Consider the following 23627-nt stretch of genomic DNA (forward strand, 5'->3'; position numbering starts at 1 on the left):
TTTGCGTCTTAGCACATAACAAAGCTTGATAAAACTAGTGAACTTTTTCCCGTTTCACTGTTATAAACTGATCATAGATAAAAGAAATTGTATTCGGATTATTGCAACATCCATGCAGCATTCTCAACGCAAATCAAATAAAAAGTCCCCCACGCACGAGTAGGTTGTTGACGTTTTCCGGTTTCTGTTGCGTAGCCGTCATCGTCGCTTCAGCTTGTATGCAATCATACACAAGAACGATCGAATGCAATTTATCAATTCGTTGATTGATTTTGCTAATTGATAATTTTCCGCCCAAATTTCTATCATAGGTATATTGGAATGATCATAAATAGCAGGAATAATCAAAATATATAGAACTGCGTACAGTTCTCGTACTTGCTTTATTCGAATGAACATAATAAAGGAACTTCAATTAACAGTAAATACACCTTGAGCAATTATTGAAAATTTATCGCGCCAGGGGAAATACAATATCATATTTACATTCAATAGAACTTACTTCAATGAAAACATATTATTTTTTTGCTTGGACAAACTATTATATTGAATTCTTGTTACTTTCCTCTCAAACCCGTTCACAGAAAATAACCAGGCTTGTATACAAGTCTTCGAAGGTGGCTTGCATAAAACATATTTTTAAATAACTTTCACTTACTAAAATTGTAGATAAATCACACTTATTATGTTCAACTTCTTCAAAATGTACCACATTTCGAAAGATTAGATGTTTGTGATCCGTTTTGGACCTTAATTGACTAGTAATTCTTTTTATAGGGTTAACGATGGATCATAGATTTTACGACATTTATTGAGGTATATCTCAAAATCTCGACGTGTTAGAGCAAATCTGAAGTCAGATTCGGATTCAGCGAGCAAAAATCTACTAGGGACACATTATTTGGTGTTAGGGACAAAATCTTGTTGAGCTGTGCAATTTTTATCAAATCCGGCTAAATGTATTCAAAAGCTTAATTAGTTTCGGTTTATGGTCAAACGAATCAAAAACTTACTAATAATTTAGGTCTTAGCCTGTTTTTACAAACTGCTTTTGGAATACAATAGAATTGACTTGGCGTCGCTTGGGTTTTTTAAAGTTTGCGTAACACGTCCACTTCAGAAAGTTATTTCCACTCAAATGGCGAACTAATCCGACCAACAGGATAATTTTTCTAACGAACAATATCTGCAGTATAGCGATTTTCAATAGCCGCAATGGAAAATTACTCGGTTTTCCTAGAACAAAAAGTTTCGTTTTTTTTTTATTTAAATAAGGCATTCGATGCATCATACACTCCGAGGTGCTCGAGTACAATCGAACTGCGACGAAATAGGTGATCGAGATCAGATAGATGAACCGACACGAGTGGAACTCAACACAACTACGCGAATTATGAGCTATCAGAGTTTCCCTAGCTTAGGAAAGGTGGCAGCACAAACTTACTGAAAGCTTAGGTTGTATCTTTATGAATGGTAAATTTGGGAAATTTGCAGGGTAGGAAAAATTCGTTACAACTATAGGGCGAATTCAGTTCAGACTTTAAAATGTTAATTTCAACGAATAACGTCGTGTATTTGAGTGTTTTATGTATGTATCGTGAAGAGGAGATGCAGAACTTGTTATTAGATATCAAGCAGAATTATTATGTTAAAAATTTCTACTCCTTATGACAGGAAGAACAAAATTCCGCTACTAGGGGGTCCACTATTGGGTATTTCACCCTAATTATTTTTTTGGAAAATTTACCAAGCCGTCGTAATCAAGTCTTCTCATTATTGCGTTGGAGTTGCACTTCTGGTTGAATGCTTTGTGAATAAGCAAACGTGGTTTACCTTTTCTACGGTGGAGCGCGTGTTAGTCATCGTTGGAGACGGTGATGATGTTTGAGTGGGTGATACACTGGTAATCCGTAGAGATTCTTCGAATGGGATGTGTCTCAAATACTCGGTTCAACGCGCTTTGAACTGTGTCAGAATCTCATTGCTGTAAGTGGGTCAACCATAAAAAGTAATCAAACGCATAATCATGCATATTTTATTAAAATATTCTAGATGGGGAATTCAGTCCCACATGTCATAGTGGATGGAAAAGTTGATAAAGTTTTGTTGTTAATTTTCGATATGTTTTGCAAGGAAACTTATCCTGTCCAACTTTCAATAAAATAGTTCTATTTGGACCAAGACGGTATCACCCGCAAAGTGTGGAAATCTAGGGTTTTTGATGATTCAAACCATCCCCTCTTTGTAGGGCTGTCACTGTGCATTGTTCGGCAGTTACCGTGCGTCTGCCTGTCCCAAATGCAATAAAAATTCAAGGCAAGACGCATCGCACTTCGACGCGGAAGACTAATAAATCTCTTCTTGTAGCTATACAATCTCGTTCGAAGTCGCCAGCCAGTACCGGGAAAGAGAATATATGGGAGACACATTCACGCCAAAACAACCGTTATTGAAGTTTGTGGAGACATTCATTATGATGGCGTGTGGTTGGACAGGCAGGGCATCGTGATGGCACATCGTCCTGAGAGGGCGGCTCGATCCGGCCTGCACTTTGTCTGTGATGCGTCGTCGTTCCTTTCGTCGAAGTCTGGGCGCAATGGAATTAACAACCGCACGACCAACGATGGTGAATTGGTTTGTCAGCAGACATTAAATCAAGTTCCATGGGCATCACAAAAGTTTGAGGAAAGAAGGTTTTGCTACGACGAATTGACGATCAGTGGGTCAAACCTAATTTCATATGCGACCGTCGTCGTCTATTTGGCGATGTTGAATGAGCGCTGAGTATGAATAATGATCCGTTGGGCGGTTCCGTGGATAGTAAGTTGACACTTTTTTAGATGCGTGCCTCATAACTGTGCCACTAATTTGACGAGTACCTCTAATTTGTTTACTTGTAAATTGAATTTTAAGCAAGGCGCCTATATTTGCACAGTCAATATGAGTTTCGTGTTCGGTAGTTTGACTTTGTCAAACAAGAAGTAATAATTCGTGAAGTTAAATTTACCTTTTGATGAATTACGGGTACCGACAAACACGACTATTTGCATAAAGCAGACAAATGAACCGTTTGTTTGAGAAACAACATATGTGACATTTTTTGCCAAAATTATATTTTTATATATTCTGAATCTTCGTCCAAAAATATGAAACAAAAAGTTGTTCGGAAATGTATGAAAATTAGCGCCAAATCTTTCGATTTCTTCGATACAGATCACTAGTGTTTGGAAAAACTTAACACCTTGTGACACTTGTAGTTCGAAAACTGCAAGCAGTACTTCATAGTTGCTCTTTAAAGTGTGTGTGTACACTGTACAAACGAAAAACATTTACTATGACTGTGTGGCTTTAAACATAGATGCCAGTCGTTATTTTTTTAGAGAAGAGGGGAGATGTGTGGCGTTGGACAGGCCTATAAACATGAACAAGTCTAATATACTGTTCTTCAGTCACATGACAGATCGTAGCAGCCATCGCATGCAAGAGACACATTCGCGGTCAGTCAATTCTTCCTTCATCACGAGGTCAGTCGCGAGTGCAAGCAATGTAAACATGATGGGTGATTCGTATGTGCGATGTTGAATTGCACAATGACTATGAAATACTGCTTGCAGTTTTCGAACTACAAGTGTCACAGGGTGTTAAGTTTTTCCAAACACTAGTGATCTGTATCGAAGAAATCGAAAGATTTGGCGCTAATTTACTCAAAAAATTGTTTTTGTTGTTTTCTCGGAATTATGCAAAATAAATATATGCAGATTCTCAAACAAATTATTCAAATTATTCAGTTTCACCTTAAACTACATTGACGAGGTTCATGTATTCATATTAACCACACTCGGAAACAAAAATTGGAAATGTTTAATATTTTTCGTGTGTTACAAAAACCAATACTTAATGACAAGCAAAAGGGTAACATATTAAAATTTACTATTTCTTAGGAATCCAAGAGTCGGTTCTTAATGTGTAGATTATTCTCGATCGGTGTATTAGGTTTAAAAAAATACCAGTTTTATATTTTACCTTCTACTTCAAGCCAGATTTTGAGTTAATCCTTTCCTCTGTGTATTTTTTGAAAGAGGATACCAAATGTTTTTAGGATTCAGCTTTTACTGATTATTTGAATTGGCTAGGCTGAAAATATTCTACTCTATCAAAGATAGCAAAACCAGATTAAGATCGATCAGAGTTGTTTGTCGGACAAACTTATCATAAACACTATGTCGAGGGCAACTACTGTGATACTTGACTTCCTCAAAGCAGTTCGCATTACAACACAGCCCAATTTAACAGAATACTGTAATTGAGACAACAGCATAATTTTCTCACATCACCCTTAAATTACTCAATAAAAATCGATTTGAATGCCACAACAACCATGCACTTAACCGCTAATGAAAGCGAAAAAGGTGCTGCTGCTGATCAGTATTGCGTACATTTCAGGAGCACATTGCACTCTCATCCATGCGCCCGCCGAACTTATCTGAGTGAAAAGTGAAAGCCCAAAATTGACCATCATCGATCCGAGGCGCACTATCGTGAGAGGCGGCACCGCGAAAGTCAATTTACGTAGCAGGTGTCTTACGTCTGGAAAGTAATAGCAAACGGGGGTACCTATCAGTACATGATGATGCCGCAACAATCCCACGAGAAATCAAAGCGAAGCAACACAACTTCCGAAAAGAATTTCTCCGCCGCCATCGATTGATTGTGGTCAATCAACCATCAAAGGCAAATTTGAACAACCGAAAATGAAAAAGCAAGTCAGTGATCTAGAAGAAAATTTGTTGACGTTATTTAAAAATATTGATAGACTTATGTACCTCATAATCGTATTCAATGAGTCAACAACATTAGTAAAATTAAATGAGTTTATGTTTCTGCGATGAAAAATAATGTTTGTCTTTATCATCATGAATTGTACTACACATTGATTAGATCTTCTCTCATTGCTGATAAAAAATGATAACGGAATCTATTATCCATTATTCATAGAAAATTACAGACCGTTTTCAGTTTATTTGCACTCTGCTGGCAACAAAGCCAATGTGTACAGTGGCGGCTTATTATGTGCAGTGAAGGTGGTAATTTTCCCAGTCCGAAATTTCGCTTTCATTATTTCTTTTCATGCTTTTTGTTTTGAATACGGATCGACTGCTCACGGTTATGGTTATCAGGTCAAGGACGTTTTGCAGCATTCAACGCAGCTGGTAAAAGTATGAGAATGGAGAGCAGGTGATGATGAGGTATTGAATAACCTTCGATAGTAACCCCAAGCCAAGCTACAGTCTTTGCGAAGCAATAATTTCATACTGTTGAATGTGATAGCAGCGATCTAGTGGGCAAAACGTTTTTATGCCCATAGATTTTTCAATTGTATGATTTTATAAGCCTTTTTCCATGGATCATATTCATCTTTTGAGGCGGTTTCACTCATGATGTAATGATCATCGGGCTGACTATCGAAAAAAGTTTATGGATCATTTGTCGATTCTGGTGTACAAAGAAAAGGCAGCTGATCTGGTAGATAAATGTAGGGCAGAGGAGGATGATGACAAAACTGGTATTGTTCTACAATAGGAAAGAGGTATGATAACTTAAGAACAAGGAAATGCGAGTGGAAATGATATTCAGAGACTTAATAATACTGAATATTGCGTATCAACAGGACGGCCAAATTAGTTTTCCATAGAACATAAAAACAATAAAAATAGCAATCATTAGATATTAATATTTATGATAAAATTTATAGTGTCATAAACTGAAGATTAGTAGTTTTCGATGTCAAAATGAGAATTCAAAATTGTAAACATTGCCATTATGAGAAATTAGCGAAAGTAGGAAATTGAATGTAACCATGATTTGAACAAAGAAATGTATTGTCACGCTGCAACTCATCCATAACTACGACTACGAACGATAATCTAGCAATATGAGAAACGCTTTGTTACGTAGTGAAACAAATTTAATCATCGGCAGCGTCATGAAATGTGCCTCAATGCTATTGAACGAAATAAATAATGTTAGGAAATCTAAACGATCAAATAAAAACATATTGCTTAGGAAACTTTGGTGATTATTTTGGATACTCACATTTACGCGGAAATGGCATGAAAAGTAAAGAGGGTTTGGAATAAGTGTTGCGTTTTTCGTACTTCAAGGAAGTAATTGTCGAATTTTTACTCATGTCAGTCATTGGGAATTGGGATTACCTGTAAAGAGAGAAAAATACGTTTAATTAAAATTGGGAAACAGGCGGTAATAAATATGAGCAAGTGATATAAATGAGGCTGCAAAAATGTATTGAATAAATTTGTCACATTTTTGTCTTTTCTACTGAAAGAGAGATGTTCCCGTGAAATTCATGATTCATGATGCCTTTTTCGCTCATCATAAAATGTATCGCGAAAAGTTAGAGAGGTCAATTAACTAATGGGGATAGATCCCATTACAGTCCCATCCCGATTTTGGCAACACCCGTTTTTGTCTACCCCCGATTTTGGCAACACCCGTTTTTGGCAACATTTTCTTCCCGATTTTGGCAACAATCTCGAAAATATTTTTTTATTACTTTTTAGAGCTAAAACCTTTTTATTAATATGTATTAGGATAAACAAAACCAAAAGTGAATATCATCATTTATATGCGTATTATGGGCTCTGTACGAATAGTGGGCAATTTCACTGAAATAATGAATCACCATTCGTATCACCGCTCATTGCAAACAATTTCTATTGAAACTTTTCTGCTCTTTTATTCACGTTTTCCACGTACCTATTCACACTACCCTAATATAACCAGCCCACCGTAGAATGTATTTGTATATGTGTTTTTTGGCATTCTTACTGATTTTGTCGTCGACAAGCTGACTCACACCGTTGTACATAGTACAACACCTATTAAGCGAAGCCTTACATCACAATGCAACCGATACTTCATGAGTGATCATGCCCAGTAGGTTTAATTGCTAGTTATTAGCACATTCGATTTTCTAAATACGCTATATGGCCAACAAGTCGTTTTTCTCATTATGCGCCTCTTTTCCGATATCAGCCAAGAAATTGTCATTTTATCATTTTATCCGTATTTCTGCTGCATTCCCGTATAGATAATAAGCAACAATGATATTTCAAAGAGTCTTATTGTTTAAAATTGACGCAAATTTGTCTAGTGATTAATATCAGAACACTGTTGGCTTTTCCAATTTCCTGATGTGTCAATTGCATAACGAGCCTTTTGATTCCAGCATGTTTACAACAGCTCAACAGTAATGGTAAGAGTTTGGTAACATGTAACCGTAAGGTTCTCAAGCAAGCATTGCAAAAAAACAGATCATGAGAAAAAGTCTGGTTAATCTAAGCCAACTTGATGCTCTGCCTCGGGGCAAGTTATGAGCTTCCTAAGATCTTTGAAATTGGACGTTCGATGATTCACCGTTTAAGGACAATCATCGTAGAATCCAAATTTAAAAGTACTCGCGTTTTTAAAGGCACACCACTCAATATGGGAGCAACGCACAAAAGTCGCAGCGAAGCTGAAATAATGAAAATGACAGTTGTGCGTTGCTTCCGTATTAAGTGGTGTGCCCTTAAAAACGCGAGTAGTTTTAAGTTTGGATTCTATGGTGCTTGTCCTTAATGATCTTCAACGCTCACCAATGGGAGCCTATTGAGTGAAGCGAATCACTTGCGTGCACAACAATGAGCGTTGATATGGTGCGATATTACAAGAAGACATTCAAGCATTCTAAAAATGAAGACCTCTAAGAGTCTAAAACTCTAGCACACTGAATGGGAGGCGTTGGTGCTTTCTCTGGACTATCTTATCGTTATCACCTTGAAAGAAGAGTGAATAAAGCAGAACGCATGATGTGGTTTAATTGCTTGGCTTCATTGTACTAGAGCAAGGGGGGTACGCATGTAAAAATCGTAGCTTACATGGTTACATGGCTTGGCTTGTTAGACGGTGTTGCTCATTGTTTATCACAACAACGATCGCTCCTACTCGTTGTTTGGCATCCATCTGAGCGAGGCAGTTCACTCATTGGCTGGCTATGGATGCTACGATTGCTATAGATCAATGCTCACTCACACTTCCAATGCCTGCTCTCGAGTGTTCTGTTTGTGATGGCGAAGTATCAAAAGTGGAGTACCTCCTGTGAAGTTCCCATGAGATCGCTGGTGTAATTCTAGCTGCTTCGATAGGCGAGTGATGCGTCAGATGTGGTTTTATTATTATTTATTCAGCCTACGGCCGGAGTGGCCTCAGTTACGCAGTCCGCGGAGGGTCCGTAAATCGTCTTCAATCTGATCGATCCACCTTGATCGCTGCACACTTCGCCTTCTTGTGCCTGTCGGATCGTTGTAGAGAACCATTTTTACTCCAAGTGCGCGTTGGTCCTCCACAAGCATTGTCTAGATCTCGTGTCCAAGGAGGACTACCGCCACCGATTTAATGAGGGAGTCTGTTTGGTACGGCGGCGAACTCTATTCGATCGGAGTGTTTTTTGGAGTCCAAAGTACGCTTTCCTGCCACGTTGCGTCTTCGAATTTATCTGCTGGTATCGTTATCGGAGGTCAAGTGAGCCCAAGTACACGAATTCTTCAACAACCTTGATTTTGTCGCTATTGATACAAGCTTGTGGTGAATGGCTGTTGTCTTCTCTTAAGTCTACTTCGTCTTCAACGTGTTAATGTTAGTCCGATCTGCTTTGCTTCCCCCTTCAGTCTGATGTACGATTCTTCCAACTACATTGGATGCGCATGACCAATGTGCAGAATGCAGATTTCTGTTACCATTTTCTCAACCAATGGAATGTGTTATGCCTTGCGTTAATTTTTTCCATAATGTCAGCTAAAATTGTGCACAGAACTTTACTCTTAATCACACCGACCACAAAAGTTTGACTACAATTGAAAGGTTTTTTTATCACTTCAAATTTTTGTAAGGACGTGGCCGACGCTATTGTTTATTTCAAATAATATTTATTATTCAGTTTGTATTATGAAATTGACGAAATATGAAATTCGAATTGGAGATTGTTTCAATTTTGTGTAAACTACAATCTCCGAGTTATGAATAATATCGCAAAAATGTCAATTATGATGACGTGCATTACTTAAACACACTTCACATACTTTGTAGTACATATTCTAAGTATTTAGCTTCAATCATGCAAACAAAAAAAAATTGAAATTTTGTATGAAATTTTTTTCCCGTTTTTGGCAACATCCCCATTTTGGCAACATTGAAATCCGGTCGTGTTGCCAAAATCGGGAAGGGACTGTATTACTATCATATTGTTTACATGCATTTATTTCTCCAATATTAATCATTTTATGGCTCGGCGCTGAAATTTTTTTTGGTTACATATTATATAAACTTCCAAAAGATTTGACAGATTTTTTTTTTTTTTTTTTTAATTCTTTATTAAAGTGTTTTTTTAATTTTAAAATTAAGTTCAACACTACGATTTGACAGACTTCTTGGACGAATTTATAATATAAGGGTAACTGTCATCAAATTGTTGGTAGAGTAAATCAGAGGCAGATGAAATTGGGGAGTGATAAAAATCGAGTCATCACTGTAACTTGTACATATTAATTTTTGAAATAATGCCATGCAAAATATTAAAAATAATCTGATTTTATGCAATTTTATTTAAACAAATAATCAATCAGAAGTCCAAATGCGCTCAGTTTTGTTAGAAGCCAGAAATAGTGGTTTATAATTTGATAAGCAGTATTTTGATGTCAAGGTTCACATATTATAGTATAAAAGACAGGAACACTGTCTTCGACCAGAGGTCGTACAGACTGAACACTTAATTTTTCACGATCACGAAATAATTCTTCCTTACCGGGGCGGGAATCGAACCCACACTCCATAGCACATGCGTCTAGACGATTGACGTTGCTAACCGCACGGCCACGAAGCCCACAGCTAGTTTTGAAACTCGTAATCTGATTAGACTAATAGCATAATTGAGTTAATCCATTTGACGATAATTCGAGTTACGGGCAAACTAGCTTAAAACCAATATGGTGTTACACCATATTGGCTTAAAACCCTTTGCAAGGTTGCGCATTAGGAGCTAGTGGTAGGTAGAAGTGGATTAAGGACATAGTTGGAAGAGTACCATGATGGCAGTCAATATGGCACCGGACCTTCCACGGGTCAACCCCACACCTCCCGCACTCCTCTCCCACCAACATTCGAATGCATCGAACAGCACCGAACAAAAGTTTGATATTCAAATTACTAACCTGTTCACAGCATATTTATTCACTTCCCGTGATAATGAACATGTTTCTTCAAAGAGTCCAATGTAATTCGGCATGAATTTTAGCATAAATCAGCTGTTTCGTGCCAATTTAATAGCCGTTTGCGATTTGGTGGGCTTATCACTGCACTTCACTTCTTCTCAAAGGGCATTGAAAAAATCAATTTTTTACTCACTTCTCCGCACATGAGCAGCCCGAAATGTTGATGGAATGCCAATTAAACATCACTTTTTGAAATCACTCACTTGTTTGAAGCGAAAACATAATAAAAACTGCTATTTTTGACCGAAAAAAAAACACTAAAAATGGATCGCGGAGCGAATGTAAACACCGGGACCGGCAGCAGCAAACTAATATGTAGGGTGGCTCAAGAAATATTTTGCTCCGTCGAATATGTTTCATATTCTGGGTTCCGATGTTTTGGGCTGGTTTGAATAGGAGCTTACCGTGCACAGGTCGTTTCAGGTTTGTATGAGAGTTGATATGGCGAGGTTGAATTTTACATTATTCTGATTGTGGCGCTTCGTCATTGGGCCCTGGCGAGGGGGGAGAACATATGACTGGATGAAATATTCAAGAGCTTTAATTCCATATAGACAATGCATATTGAATTGTCGTTCCGATAATTGGGAGTCGATTCTGATCGAGGTTGCGAATCCTTAGCATGATAATTGGGCTTCTCAGATGTAATTCAACAAAATATCCAGAATTTGTCTGTGATATCTATCGCACCAAGAGCAGATACTACATACAGAAAGTGTGACATGACATGCGGGGTATAAAATGCTATTTTCGCGTTATGTAATCAATGGATCTTTCCCAAGGTGCGATTTTCATTCAGCTATGTGGGTTCTCTTTCTGCCAGCGTTTGGAGGAGAGGAACTGTAGCCAGTGTAATGAAAGGTTTAGTTTCCCATACTAGCTTTCATACAAACTTTAACCGGCTTGTGCTCAATTAGTTTTTGTTCAAATCGGCTTTTGGAGGACACTCGGAGCATGGGACGGAATCGATTGAGCGTTTTGGAGCTGGGTCGTTTTTTGAACCACCCTATTAATATTCTTTGTTTTTTTTATAAATACGAAACCAATACTACTACAGTATATTTGTTTTGGTACTCAACCCACCTTCACCTTAAACCGGAACCTAATTGCGCGACTGAATACTTATAATTATCCTGGTTAAAGCAGAACTCGCCAATCTGAACTTCTCACCAAAATTTGATTCTAGAAAGCCAAATAAGAATCGCTTACACCGATTTACGTCTAATTAAATCTACACATGGTTCCGTCATTCTAACTACCGAATATGAACTTTGTGCAGTGGCTGATTATAATGGGTAAGACCAAACGCTATTACCAAAGTATATAGAAATGGTCAACGTTTCAAGCATGTCCACAGAATAAAAATACAACAAGAGCTACGAATAATAACTATTGGAAAAATCAAGAGAAATGAAAGAAATTGGAAGGAGCTCACTGAATTATAGCCTTTCGGTATATTTAGTGTTCGAGAAATTTGTGGCGAGCAAATCGTTTAAGGTCAAGTGCCCGGAAAATGGGTGAGTTTTTTGCTCACAGACATACACACACATACATCACCTCAATTCGTCGAACATTTGAAAAATCCGAGTTTGTGCTTGTAATCCGGTGAAAATGGTGTTCACCTCACTTTCTTGTTCCCGTCGGACCGTTGTCGAGAACCATTTTCACCGGATTACTGTCCGAAATTCTGGATACGTTCCCGGCCCACCGCAGTCTTCCGATTTTCACGATGTGAACGATGGAGGGTTCTCCCAATAGCTGATGCAACTCGTGATTCATTCGTCTTTTCCACGTATCGTCAGCCATCTGCACCCCACCATAGATGGTACGCAGCACTTTCCTTTCGAAAACTCCCTGTGCGCGATGGTCCTCCACGAGGATAGTCCAAGTCTCGTGTTCGTAGAGAACTACCGGTCTTATGAGCGTTTTGTAGATAGTCAGTTTGGTACGGCGGCGAACTCTATTTGATCGAAGCGTTTTGCGAAGTACGATTTCCAGCCATGATGCGTCTCCGAATTTCTCTGCTGGTATCGTTATCGACGGTCACCAGTGAGCCCAAGTACACGAATTCTTCAGCCACCTCGATATCGTCACCGCCGATAGAAATTCGTGGTGGGTGGCTTACATTGACCTCCCTTGAGCATCTTCCTATCATGTACTTCGTCTTCGATGTGTTGATGACTAGTCCAATCCGTTTAGCTTCGCTTTTCAGTCTGATGTAGGCTTCCTCCATCCTCTCAAAGTAACGTGCCATGATATCTATGTCGTCGGCGAAACCAAATAACTGGACGGACTTCGTGAAAATCGTACCACTCGTGTCAATCCCTACCCTTCGTATTACTCCCTCCGAAGCGATGTTGAATAGCAGACACGAAAGACCATCATCTTGCCGTAACCCTTTGCGCGTTTCGTAGGGACTCGAGAATGCCTCTGAAACTCGAACTACGCACATCACCCGATCCATCGTCGCCTTGATCAACCGTATCAGTTTATCCGGAAATCCGTTTTCGTGCATTAGTTGCCATAGTTGGTCCCGATCGATTGTATCATATGCGGCTTTGAAGTCGATAAATAGATGATGTGTGAGCACGTTGTATTCGCGGCATTTCTGCAATACTTGACGTACGGCGAACACCTGGTCTGCTGTAAAGCGTTCACCCATAAATCCTGCCTCGTACTGCCCGACGAACTCTCTTGCAATTGGTGTTAGTCGGCGGCATACAATTTATGAGAGTACCTTATAGGCAGTGTTCAGCAATGTGATTGCGCGGTAGTTGCTACAATCCAGCTAATCGCCCTTTTTGTAGATGGGACACACGACAACTTCCATCCACTCCTGCGACAGAACCTCATCCTACCAAGCCTTGGTAATTACCCAGTTCAGCGCCCTAGCCAGTGCCTCACCACCATGTTCAAACGGCTCTCCCGGTAGTTGGTCAACTCCAGCGGCTTTGTTGTTTTTCAGCCAGCCGATCTCCTCCTGAATTTTCTGGATTTCCGGAGCCGGAAGTCGCATGTTCTGCGCGCGTGCTCCTAGGTCCATTTCCATACCGCCACTGTTGTCTGCAACAACGCCATTCAGGTGCTCTACGTAGTGCTGCCGACACCTTTGAATCATCTCACGCTCGTTTGTAAGAAGGTTCTCGTTTATGTCCTTACACATATCGGGCCGTGTCACGTGGCCTCTACGTGAACGATTTAACTTCTCATAGAACTTTCGTGCTTTATTAGCGCGGTACAGTTGTTCCGTCTCTTCACGGTCTCGCGGTAAATACGTGGTCGATTTGGTTCTCCGTTACTTGATTAGGTGATTTCCATGTGGCCTTGTGGATATTCTTGCGGGGGAAGAAAGTGCTTCGGTCTACTATTCCGCGGGAGGCTGCAAAGTTTATGCATCGTTGGCCGTTGTCGTTCGATACGGTATGCAGTCTATCCGGTCCGATGATCGTTCATTTCCTCCCTTCCTACCTGAGCCTTCATGTCACCGATGATGATTTTGACGTCCCGCAGTGGGCATCCATCGTATGTCTACTCCAGCTGCGCATAGAACGCTTCTTTCTCGTCGTCGGATCTCCCTTCATGTGGGCAGTGCACGTTGATGATGCTATAGTTAAAGAAACGGCCTTTTATCCTCAGCTTGCACATCCTTGCGTTGATTGGCTGCCACCCAATCAACATTTCCCAGCACTATGAAGCCGGTTCCCAGCTTGTTGGTGGTGCCACAGCTTTGGTAGAAGGTAGCCGCTCGATGCCCGCTTTTCCACACTTTCTGTCCTGTCCAGCAGATATCCTGCAGCGCTTGTATGTGAGAGCTAACTGACCACCAGTATGAGAGGTAAACAGCAGAACAACTGGAAATGTCTACCACAAATTTAGTTGGTGTTAGTGAACCGTGTGTTATTGGAAATTCATTCACAGATTATGCCGAAAGATTTGAAGAATTATTTGAACTTAACCAAATTGATGACCTTCTGTACTCTCAGTGGACCGGTAATTTACTCTGAAATAAAACTTTTGTTCCAAGGAAAGGGTTTAAAGATTTATCTTATACCGAAATTATTCAAAAATTGAAATCACGTTATGATGAAATTGACTCTGACGTGATTCAATGTTTCAACTTTAATACACTATAGAAAGATTCATACTTGACTAAAAATTACAAGCATCTTTTTTGTGATTTTGGAACTTTCAAAGATAAGGCCATAAGAGATCGCAGGATTTTACGATATGAATTTGCAAAAACAGCTTCTAAAATAATAGAAACTGGCACTTGGTGCTGCAGAAAGGATCATAACGAATTATAAGCTTGCTAATACACGGGGAGAAATTCAATTAACACTGACATTCAGCAGGTAGCTTTTGTGAGGCAACGCCTAGGACGGAGGGCAGCCTACGTCCTGAACAGAAACAATAGGGGAGAACGGTCCAAAACGCATTCCTAAAGTTCTTTCGATGTTTTCACCAATACGAACAAGAACACCAAACCATTTCAATGTGTAGATGCAATATTAACTTACAAAACCAGCAACATTGCACAATGATCTCTCATCGAAAACAATAAGGTTTTTATGACTTTCTAACGCACTTAAAAAATGTTTTAAAAATAGGCCTGGGTCAAAACGCCCGAATGATAATGTAAAATGACCCAATTACATGTAAAATAATGGTGAACGCATGGTTGTTTATTTTTCCTCAACGTACAATCTTACGGGTGAGGTGGAAAAATCGCAAATCGTTGAATTTAAGTGATTATGAAGGAATTTTGCTCATTTTTTCCAATGGAGCTCAATAATATATAACTAATTATGAATTGTAATGGTGATATTCGTTCATAAATGTTTTACAACAGAGTATAGGAGTGATTTTATGAGTGAGGCCATTTTGCCCCGGGCTGCATTATGCACTGTTCTCCCCTAACTATCACAACAGGAGAGATCGCAGTCGTAGTAGGAGCGCTAGCTACCAGAGAAAAGTTACTTTTAGTGATGATGGACGAAGGAAGGAGCATCAGAACAATTATGCCAATGAATTATTGGCAGTGGCTGATTTTCTATCCGCCGCAGTCACATCCAGGCGCTATAGTATATGCACAAAATAGCCAGCAAGAGTTAACCGCCAGAAATTTGTATGGCAAAAGACATCTAACGCTGGTTTTCTCAAAATTAGGAACTTTTCATGAAAAACTATTTGGTACCGATTATGAGGGATGGTGTCCGCTACTACGCCTACCAAATATTTTTCCGATTAAGGTGCTTAATTTTGAGAAATCGAACCTTAGATGCCTTTCGCCATACTGATTTCAGAAAGTTAACTCCTAGTGTGCCGCTGTAAGCACGCTCAAAGCAGTCGATTCATTATTATTGCAACAACTGTGGTATGAAGGGACATGTCAAAAAACAATACCGCAATAAAGCAGGGTCGAACTCAAGATTTAACAATACAAGCAAGATTCAAAGCGTTGCACAGTAGCTAAAATCGTGTTTTGAGCGCGTTTAATTAATAGTACCTTTATTATGCAAATTAGCGTAATGGTGTCTTCGAGACATTTAATCAGTAAGTTAATGCACTTTTTTGGAGGTATTCAGCTTACGGATCAATCCCCCTAAAAGTGAGATGACATATTTATTTGTTTCCACTTCACAACATATAAGGTTTGATTCTTCATTAAAGTTGCGTTGCGTTGCGTTGCGTTGCGTTGTAACGGAGTATTTCGTAGATTGCATACTGATAATTGTCATGTATATTCTTTACCTTTCTTACCCCAATTGCTTATGGATTTTCATTTGGGATTCAATGGAAATCCAATTGGGGGTCCAAAATGATAAAACATGAAAGCTATCATTGCCGGCCACGCCCATCTTCTCCGTTACTAGGAAAGGGAAGGAAATGATGATATGACATCTACTTAACGAGAGGCCAGCGACTCACCGACGCCCTCATAGATGTCAAGGAATTGGATGGTGGGTAGGGTATGTGGTTTAGGAGTATCATTATAAGCAAATGATAGAAAATTTGTGGAAATACGTTGGGAGTGACTTTGCTAAGAAATTTATGTCACTCCATTATCCTTGCCGATGATTTTCCTCGGATGGGGCGAAGGTATTAGCCTTGCCCTGGCTAATAGCCTAGGTTTAAGCGCCTTTGCTCGCTCTCTGAAACGAAAAAAGAGCAAAAAGGAATTAAATTAAATTCCCCTTCCCCCCTGATATGATGCGTACGAACTATCTGCTTACTGAGCAGAAACACGACTAAACAGGCACTGATTGGTTTTCATTTCGACCGCATAAAGCAACAAAATCGGCCCGCGCGAACTATCTGCTTACTCAAAACGAATATGCCAACATAACTGAATATTTACTCGTATTACTATTTTACGTAATTGAGCCTCCCTACAGTGGATTTAATTAATATTCAAATATTTATTGAGAAATTGGCTCTTGTACTAGGGGTTAATCTGATATTAAACCGATTCAAACTGATTTTTTTTGGCACTACATTTTTTCAATTCCATTTCTCTGGAATACCAATATATTTCATTTAGTCGACATCTTCTGTTGGATTACAAGAAACAAGAAACATCTTCTGTTGGAAAACAAGAAAAAATACTGTTTGGATAACACATAAAATATGTGAATTTCTTAGGTAAATCTTTTATATGGTACAATGTGTGTATAATTATGCATATGAATGTTCACATTCAAAATAAACTGGTTTCGAAAAAGGCTCCCGAAACAGGTATTTTGTTCTACGTATTTAATCACGCTTGAAAAGATTATTTTGCAAATCTGTAAATTATTTACGATGACTACTAGCTACTTAGCTTGAATTCCCGTGTTGATGCACCGTTCCTTCTAGTCTGATAGATTCCACTTTCAGTCTGTTAGATTTCTTCAGCAATATCCATGCAGTCAAATAGTAAGAATTTTAAGGATCGAAATCATCCACACTATTTGGCACTATCGATCTTTTCACCGCCACTTTTAAGAATCGGCACTTAATGTAAAGTCACTATATATTCCGGTCAAATTCAGGTTATCAAGTTTAGACACGCATTGAAAAAAATATAGTTTAAAGAAAACGTCACGCGTAGAAAAAAGTGATCCAAACTCCACCGCTGCTTGCTGCGATCTCTTTCTATAAGGTTTGATTCTTCATTAAAGTTGTAGCAAAAGTTCTCCTAAAAAACTTTGTCGAAGACACCAAGTTCGTAATTCCGTTACTTTTGGAGATTTTTTACGTTTTATGCTGACAACCCCTTAAAAATGGGTTTTTCATCATATCTTTTTCATTTTCATTTCTACATTTTTTGCATGTTCTAGAAAGTTTTAGATAATATTAAAATACGCTGTTGGCTATTGTGACTTAAAAACTTGAAAAATAAAAAAGTTATAACAGTTTTATTGGATTTTTAAGTCATATTTGATTTAACTGCTACTTGACACCGGGCAAATTTTGGCAGACAATCTCATACGCATAACAAAGTACAAGTAATGAACTTTTAATTAATACCTGAACTGCAGAGATAAGGTAGAAATCAATCACCCACCACAAGGAGTTGATGAACCAATTCACCATGTGTCTCCATATAAGTGTATGCTTATTCATCGAACATTTTCATTTGTTCCTTTGAACAATTGTTGGCATAAAATGCAATAAATCTCCAAAAGTAATGAAACTACGAACTTGGTGTCTTCGATTAAGTTTTTCAAGAAAATTTGTGCTACAACTCTCGCGGAGGCATATACCTTCCATGTTGTAAAGTGGCAAAAATTAAATTTTCATCTCATTTTGATTGATCATAAGGCTGAATACCCCCAAAGAAGCACGTCGACTTACTGATAAAATGTCTCGAAGACGCCATTACGTTAAATCACATAATAAAGGTATTATTAATTAAACGCGCTAAAACACGATTTAAGCAACTGTGCGTTGTGGTTCCGTTTGAAAATGTACTACACAATTTAAAACAGGCGATGGATCGATTGAGGATGCAAATGAGTGACGATTCTGGTGATGAATCAGGTGGCAGTGTTTCTATAATTTCAAGCGCGCATCGAAACCAGCTGAAGATAACGAAGACTAATCCACCCACCATGACCGTAATGATCCCAGTAATGTCAAGCAACAGAAATCGGGAGGTAACGATGACGGAGGGCGATATCGCAACACCAGCGTCGACTCAAATTGAAAAGACGACATTGAAGGGACTCTATGACACTACCCATAATTCCACCCCGAATGCCATTACCCCGAATGAGTCACTTCCCCGAATGAGTCACTTCTCCGAATGGGACACCACCCCGAATGAGCCAGTACCCCGAATAGGTCCTTATTTCAAGTTTATACTTCATTTCGGTGAAAAAAATGTTACCCAATAAAAGTTTATTCAGAATTCATATCAGAGTCATCAATAGTTGGCCCTTGACCTGGAACTGTTTCAACGCAGTATAGAACTAAGCATCCAATTTTCCGCGAGCGGTAATGGTCGCCAACTTGCACGTGTTTCAGATTTGACGACTGAGGTAAACTGCACCCAATGTGGTTAACTGCGGTCCACGTCAGCTTGCTCCTTGGTCGCTAATAGTAGGTTTCCGGATATTTTTTTTGTCTTTTTTTATTAAAGAGGCTTTCAGCTCTTGGCTGGTTCACCTCTGTATTTTTCCAGATAAAGCGTGATCCAATTATTAGAATCTACGATTGAATGAGTGAGTGAGTTAGACTGATTGAGTGAGCGAATGAGTAAGAGTGAGTGAGTGAGTTGGGAGAGTGAGTAACAGAGAGTAAGTAAGTATCTGAGTTTTTTTTCTTCCTAAGCAAAGGAGGGGGAATCTGCTCAACAGACATCCTGGGTTGTTCAGGAAGTGCGGGGTTAGGGGCCACCTCCAACGATGGAGGCAGGACTACATCCCCGACCCGCTAAACTGTTTCCATTGCCGCCAAGCCCATCGTCCCTTCGGTACAACCAGAAAGTAATGCTTCAAAGGGGGGCAAGTGCCCCAGTCAACACAAACTCGTATATAAAACAACATAAGATGCTAAAGTGGAGGTGATATACGTACAAGTTGTATGGGGAGGTATGTGTATCGCCTCCACTTTAACATCTTATATGACATCATTTACGATCTTGTGTTGACTGGGGCATAACGCACCCTCGAGGTTAGCTGCGTGTCTTGCCGACGCGGTGCCTACGCCTGCCCCAGCCTTGACGAGGACCCTTTTCCGTCCTCGGGCTCGGAACCCGCCCGGTTGACCGACGCCGCGAAAGCGACGATACCATGTTGTTCTTCGCGCGGCCACTTGTTCGATAAAAGGATCGAGTTCGACCACATGGCATGACCACCGGTATGACCCATGAATCCGACTCCGAACCTTTGGACTACATCTTGTTTGCTCCTGAACTAGCCATCCTTTAGTCCACGCGCCACCTTCTGTGTAGTTCCGAGACGATTTGGACGATAGCCGATGAAACGGCGTTCCAGCCAACTTCATCTTTACACATCCTCCGGAGAAGGTTGTACGGGGTAGTGTCCAGACCACATGTGGCAAGCATGTGGTCACGCATTGCGCGAAAACGTGAGCACACGAACAACACGTGTTCCGCCGTTTCCTCTAAACCTGCGCACACCAAACACTCGGGTGAGGCCGAGCAAGCCAGCTGCGTTACCTGCACTGTGAATTTGCAGCACGCTTAAACGCCGGGCACTTCGAACCCCCCATGGGGTTCTTGCTGTTCACAGCTTTGCTGGAACAAATCAAATAATTGGGAGGGTTCGTGCAGCATTGTGCCTTATGTCCCTCCAATCCGCAGCGTAGACAGAGCTTGCTCCTGTCAGGGCCTTTGCAGTCCCATTGCTTGTGCCCCGGTTCCAGGCACTTGAAGCTTCGGCACTTCGGGTTGCCAGGCACTTCGGGTTGCTGATATATGCCCACAGGACACACCAACCATCCCACCTTGACGCTCCCTAACTTGACTACCTTGGAGGCATCCGCTGTAGATAGCCGAACCAATGCTACCTGTGTCCCTGTCGGACCTTTCCGTAGCCGAACGACTGCGGTGGGCGTCTCCACTTTACAGTGTCGCCGCAGTGCCGTGACGAGCTCTTCGACTTCGGTGATCTCGTCCATGTCTTTAATCCTTAGATTCACCTCCGTCGTCAGTGCTCTCACCTTGACCGTCTCGCCTAGGACTTCCTCCACCAACTTCTTGAAGGCGGCGCCCTTTTGCGAGACGCCCCGCTTCAGCCCGAGGATCATCTCGCCCATCCGGGTACGTCTTATTCGACGTACGTCGGCACCGAGTTTACCGAGCTTGACGTCACTCCTCATCGCCTTCAAGACGTCCGAGCATTTAGCCTCGTCCGTCTTGATGACTAGGGCAACGCCCCTGGAGCGATTGGCGCCTACCCTAGACTTCTTGCTTCCCTCGTTCGCCTGGGCTTCTTTCGGCCCTTGACGTCTTCGGTTTCCTCTTGTTCTTGACCAGAGTCCAGGAGGCATCATCCCCCTCTATTTCCCTGGTCTGGGGTGGCTGAGAGTTCTCAGCCTGCCGTAACCCCTTACCACCGTCTTTCCTGGGTGGACGGACCTTTCCAGGTCCTACCTCCTCCGGTTTTGGAGGTACCTGGCCGGGGTTCAGCTTCCCAGCTCCACTATCCTTATTCGGGGTAGTAACCCTCCGCGTTTTGGAGCGGCCCCCAGGGAGCCCATCCCCTGGAGACTGTCTCCTCCGTTTTTGTGCCTGCTCCGTTGGAGCAGTCACCCCCGACGTGCCCACGAATACTTGAGCCTCAGTCTGGGTAGACTTTGGCACCACCCTCTTCGCTGGCACGCCCTCGGTCGATTCGACCTTGCCCGAGTCCGCGAATCCTTGGGCCTCAGTCTGGGTAGACCTCGACTCCACGGATTTCACGGGTTTACACAGAGTGAGTAACAGAGTGAATGAATGAGTAAGAGCGAGTGAGTGAGTAAGTGAGAATGATCTTGTGAGCAAAAGTGAGTGAGTGAGCAAGAGTGAATAAGTGGAAGTGAGTGAGTAAGTGAGTATGAATGAGTGCATGAAGTGAGTGAGTGAGTGGTAAAAGTGAGTGGTGAGCGAGTAAGAGTAAGTAAGTGGTAAGAATGAGCGAGTGAGTAAGAGTGAGTGAGTGATTAAGAGCACTACTGCAATTTGTCAATTTCAATGAGAGATGTCACGCGGTGTTTAGAGTAGAGTGGGGCAAGAGTGCGCGTGGGGTAAGAGTACGTTTTCGATTTTTTTAAGTAATAAAAAAAGATAAACTAGCAGCACTGCATCAGTTTGACAGGTATTCGGGCCAACTATTATCATGTGTAATTGTAAACGATTTGAATAAACAACAAGGGAGATATGAAGTTAGATAACTTTTTGGTCATTTTGCTGAAAATAATTGGATTTCCGCAACTAGTATTTCATTACCATATATACGTTCAATCAGGTGAACATTATACCATTTCGATAACCTATTGTATAAAGTACTTTATGGTACAGAACACCAATCTGGTTGGTTTTCCAAGAAGTCAAAACCATTACTTGAATGATTTTTGGGACTGTGGGGTAAAAGTACGCAGTAACCGGTGGGGCAATAGTACGCATATGAATATTCAAGTTATGATGTCAAACCCGTATCTCCGGCCGAAATTAGACTTTTTCCAAAGCGTAAAGATCCACAACTAAGAAAAAAGGGATAGAATTTGAAATTATTACAAGTTTTAAGGATAAGTTGAAGTAATTCGGTGTTAGAAAGGACTTAGCGAACATAGCACTGAAGCGAAATAATGAAATTGTATTAGGACTTGTTGTACACCTAAACATAGTACGAAAACACAATTTCATCTAAATGATAATTTCATTTAATCAAAAGAAACATTCATAAATTACGCAATGTTAAACTGAGAGGGGTTGTGAGATGTGTGACGATCCGTATAATTTTTAGAGGATTCATAAAAATAGTGTCGGATAGGGGGGAGGGGTGATGAAATAGCCAAATTTTACGTTACGTAATTGGTGGACTTTCTTTAAGGAAAATGCCTTTGTATACGCCACGCGAAACCTGATATATATTTTTACCTTTGTAGTTTTTTATATTTATAAAATGCAACGGTTTTTCATATGAAAGTGCACATTTTTAGAACCCCCGCCCCCTTCAAGAGTTACGTAATCTTTAAACATTCCCTAATATATATGCTCATTAAACATCAATTAAATGTTATTGACTCTTATTTGTGTTAATATTTACTTAAAGCACATGATTGGATAAATGCGTACTCTTACCCCACCCGATGCGCACTTTTACCCCACCGGTGGGGTAAGAGTGCGTTTTTCACTTGTCTTGCAAGAAGGGTTCTACTAAAACGAATCTCAATAATTTCAATATTTTTTCCACTGGGTAACATAAAGGAAGAGTATATGAATCATGGACACTGATTTGATGTGCAGAAGCTTGCAATATCTGCTTTGTTATTGTGCCGCTTTCAACTCTTTGGATTCAGAGGTAGTAAGTGAGTAATATGTTATGCGTAGGTGAGAGAGAGAGAGAGAGAGAGAGAGAGAGAGAGAGAGAGAGAGAGAGAGAGAGAGAGAGAGAGAGAGAAAGAGAGAGAGAGCTCTGTTTTTTGAAGAAGGCATCCTCTCTTCCGTTCGCCTCATACAACGCAAACGCATAAAGAAGACATTATCTCATCTGTGTGCCTTGTACCTGGCAAACGTGTTCATTTAAAAAGTCATTATCTCCTCTGTGTACCTTGTACAGGGAAAAAGGATTAATTTAAAGAAGGCATTATCTCCTCTGATCACCTTATACCGGGCAAGCGCATTCATCTGAAGAAGGCATCATCTCCTCTGTTCGCCTTATACCGGGCAAACGCATTAATTTGAAGAAGGCATTATCTCCTCTACAAACACGTCTTATTGAAAGAGATATTATCACCCCCTTACTATATTTCGTAGAATAGTAGTTTTCTTGGTAATAATGGGGTGGAATGACAATTTAAGTTAATTAGATGAAAAATCAACATTGTTGGTTAAATCTTCAATGCGTTTTTCCAAGTAACTCTAACTCTTTTTTATTCTTTGAAAGGATTGTCATTTTGGATTCATCGATATCTGTGAGTGTGAAAAATTATACTGGAAAGTTACAGAATCAAAATGTTTTAGGGGTACTGCCCGGATAAAAAATACAATAGAGTTGCAATAAAATATAATAATAATACACTACATTTTATTGATGAGCATTAAATTCTATTGTTTTTATATCATACCAATTAAAGTGCCATATTGTTATTCAA

The 23627-nt window shown here is 40.2% G+C and overlaps 1 protein-coding gene across 11 annotated transcripts in view; it reads right to left on the reverse strand.

The window, feature by feature from the left end:
- LOC134224115 (bromodomain-containing protein DDB_G0280777) overlaps positions 1-23627 on the reverse strand; it is a 379875-nt gene that overhangs the window by 156658 nt on the left and 199590 nt on the right. The window contains exon 1 of one of the 11 annotated variants that reach the window (XM_062703370.1): positions 6094-6116. The exons of the other annotated variants lie outside the window; for them this stretch is intronic. The gene's annotated coding sequence lies outside the window, so the exon portion shown is untranslated. Of the gene's footprint in view, positions 1-6093; positions 6117-23627 lie in introns of those variants that run through there. 11 annotated transcript variants of the gene reach the window in all.

Source organism: Armigeres subalbatus, chromosome 3 (genome assembly GCF_024139115.2).
Source record: "Armigeres subalbatus isolate Guangzhou_Male chromosome 3, GZ_Asu_2, whole genome shotgun sequence".
Lineage (NCBI taxonomy): Eukaryota > Metazoa > Arthropoda > Insecta > Diptera > Culicidae > Armigeres > Armigeres subalbatus.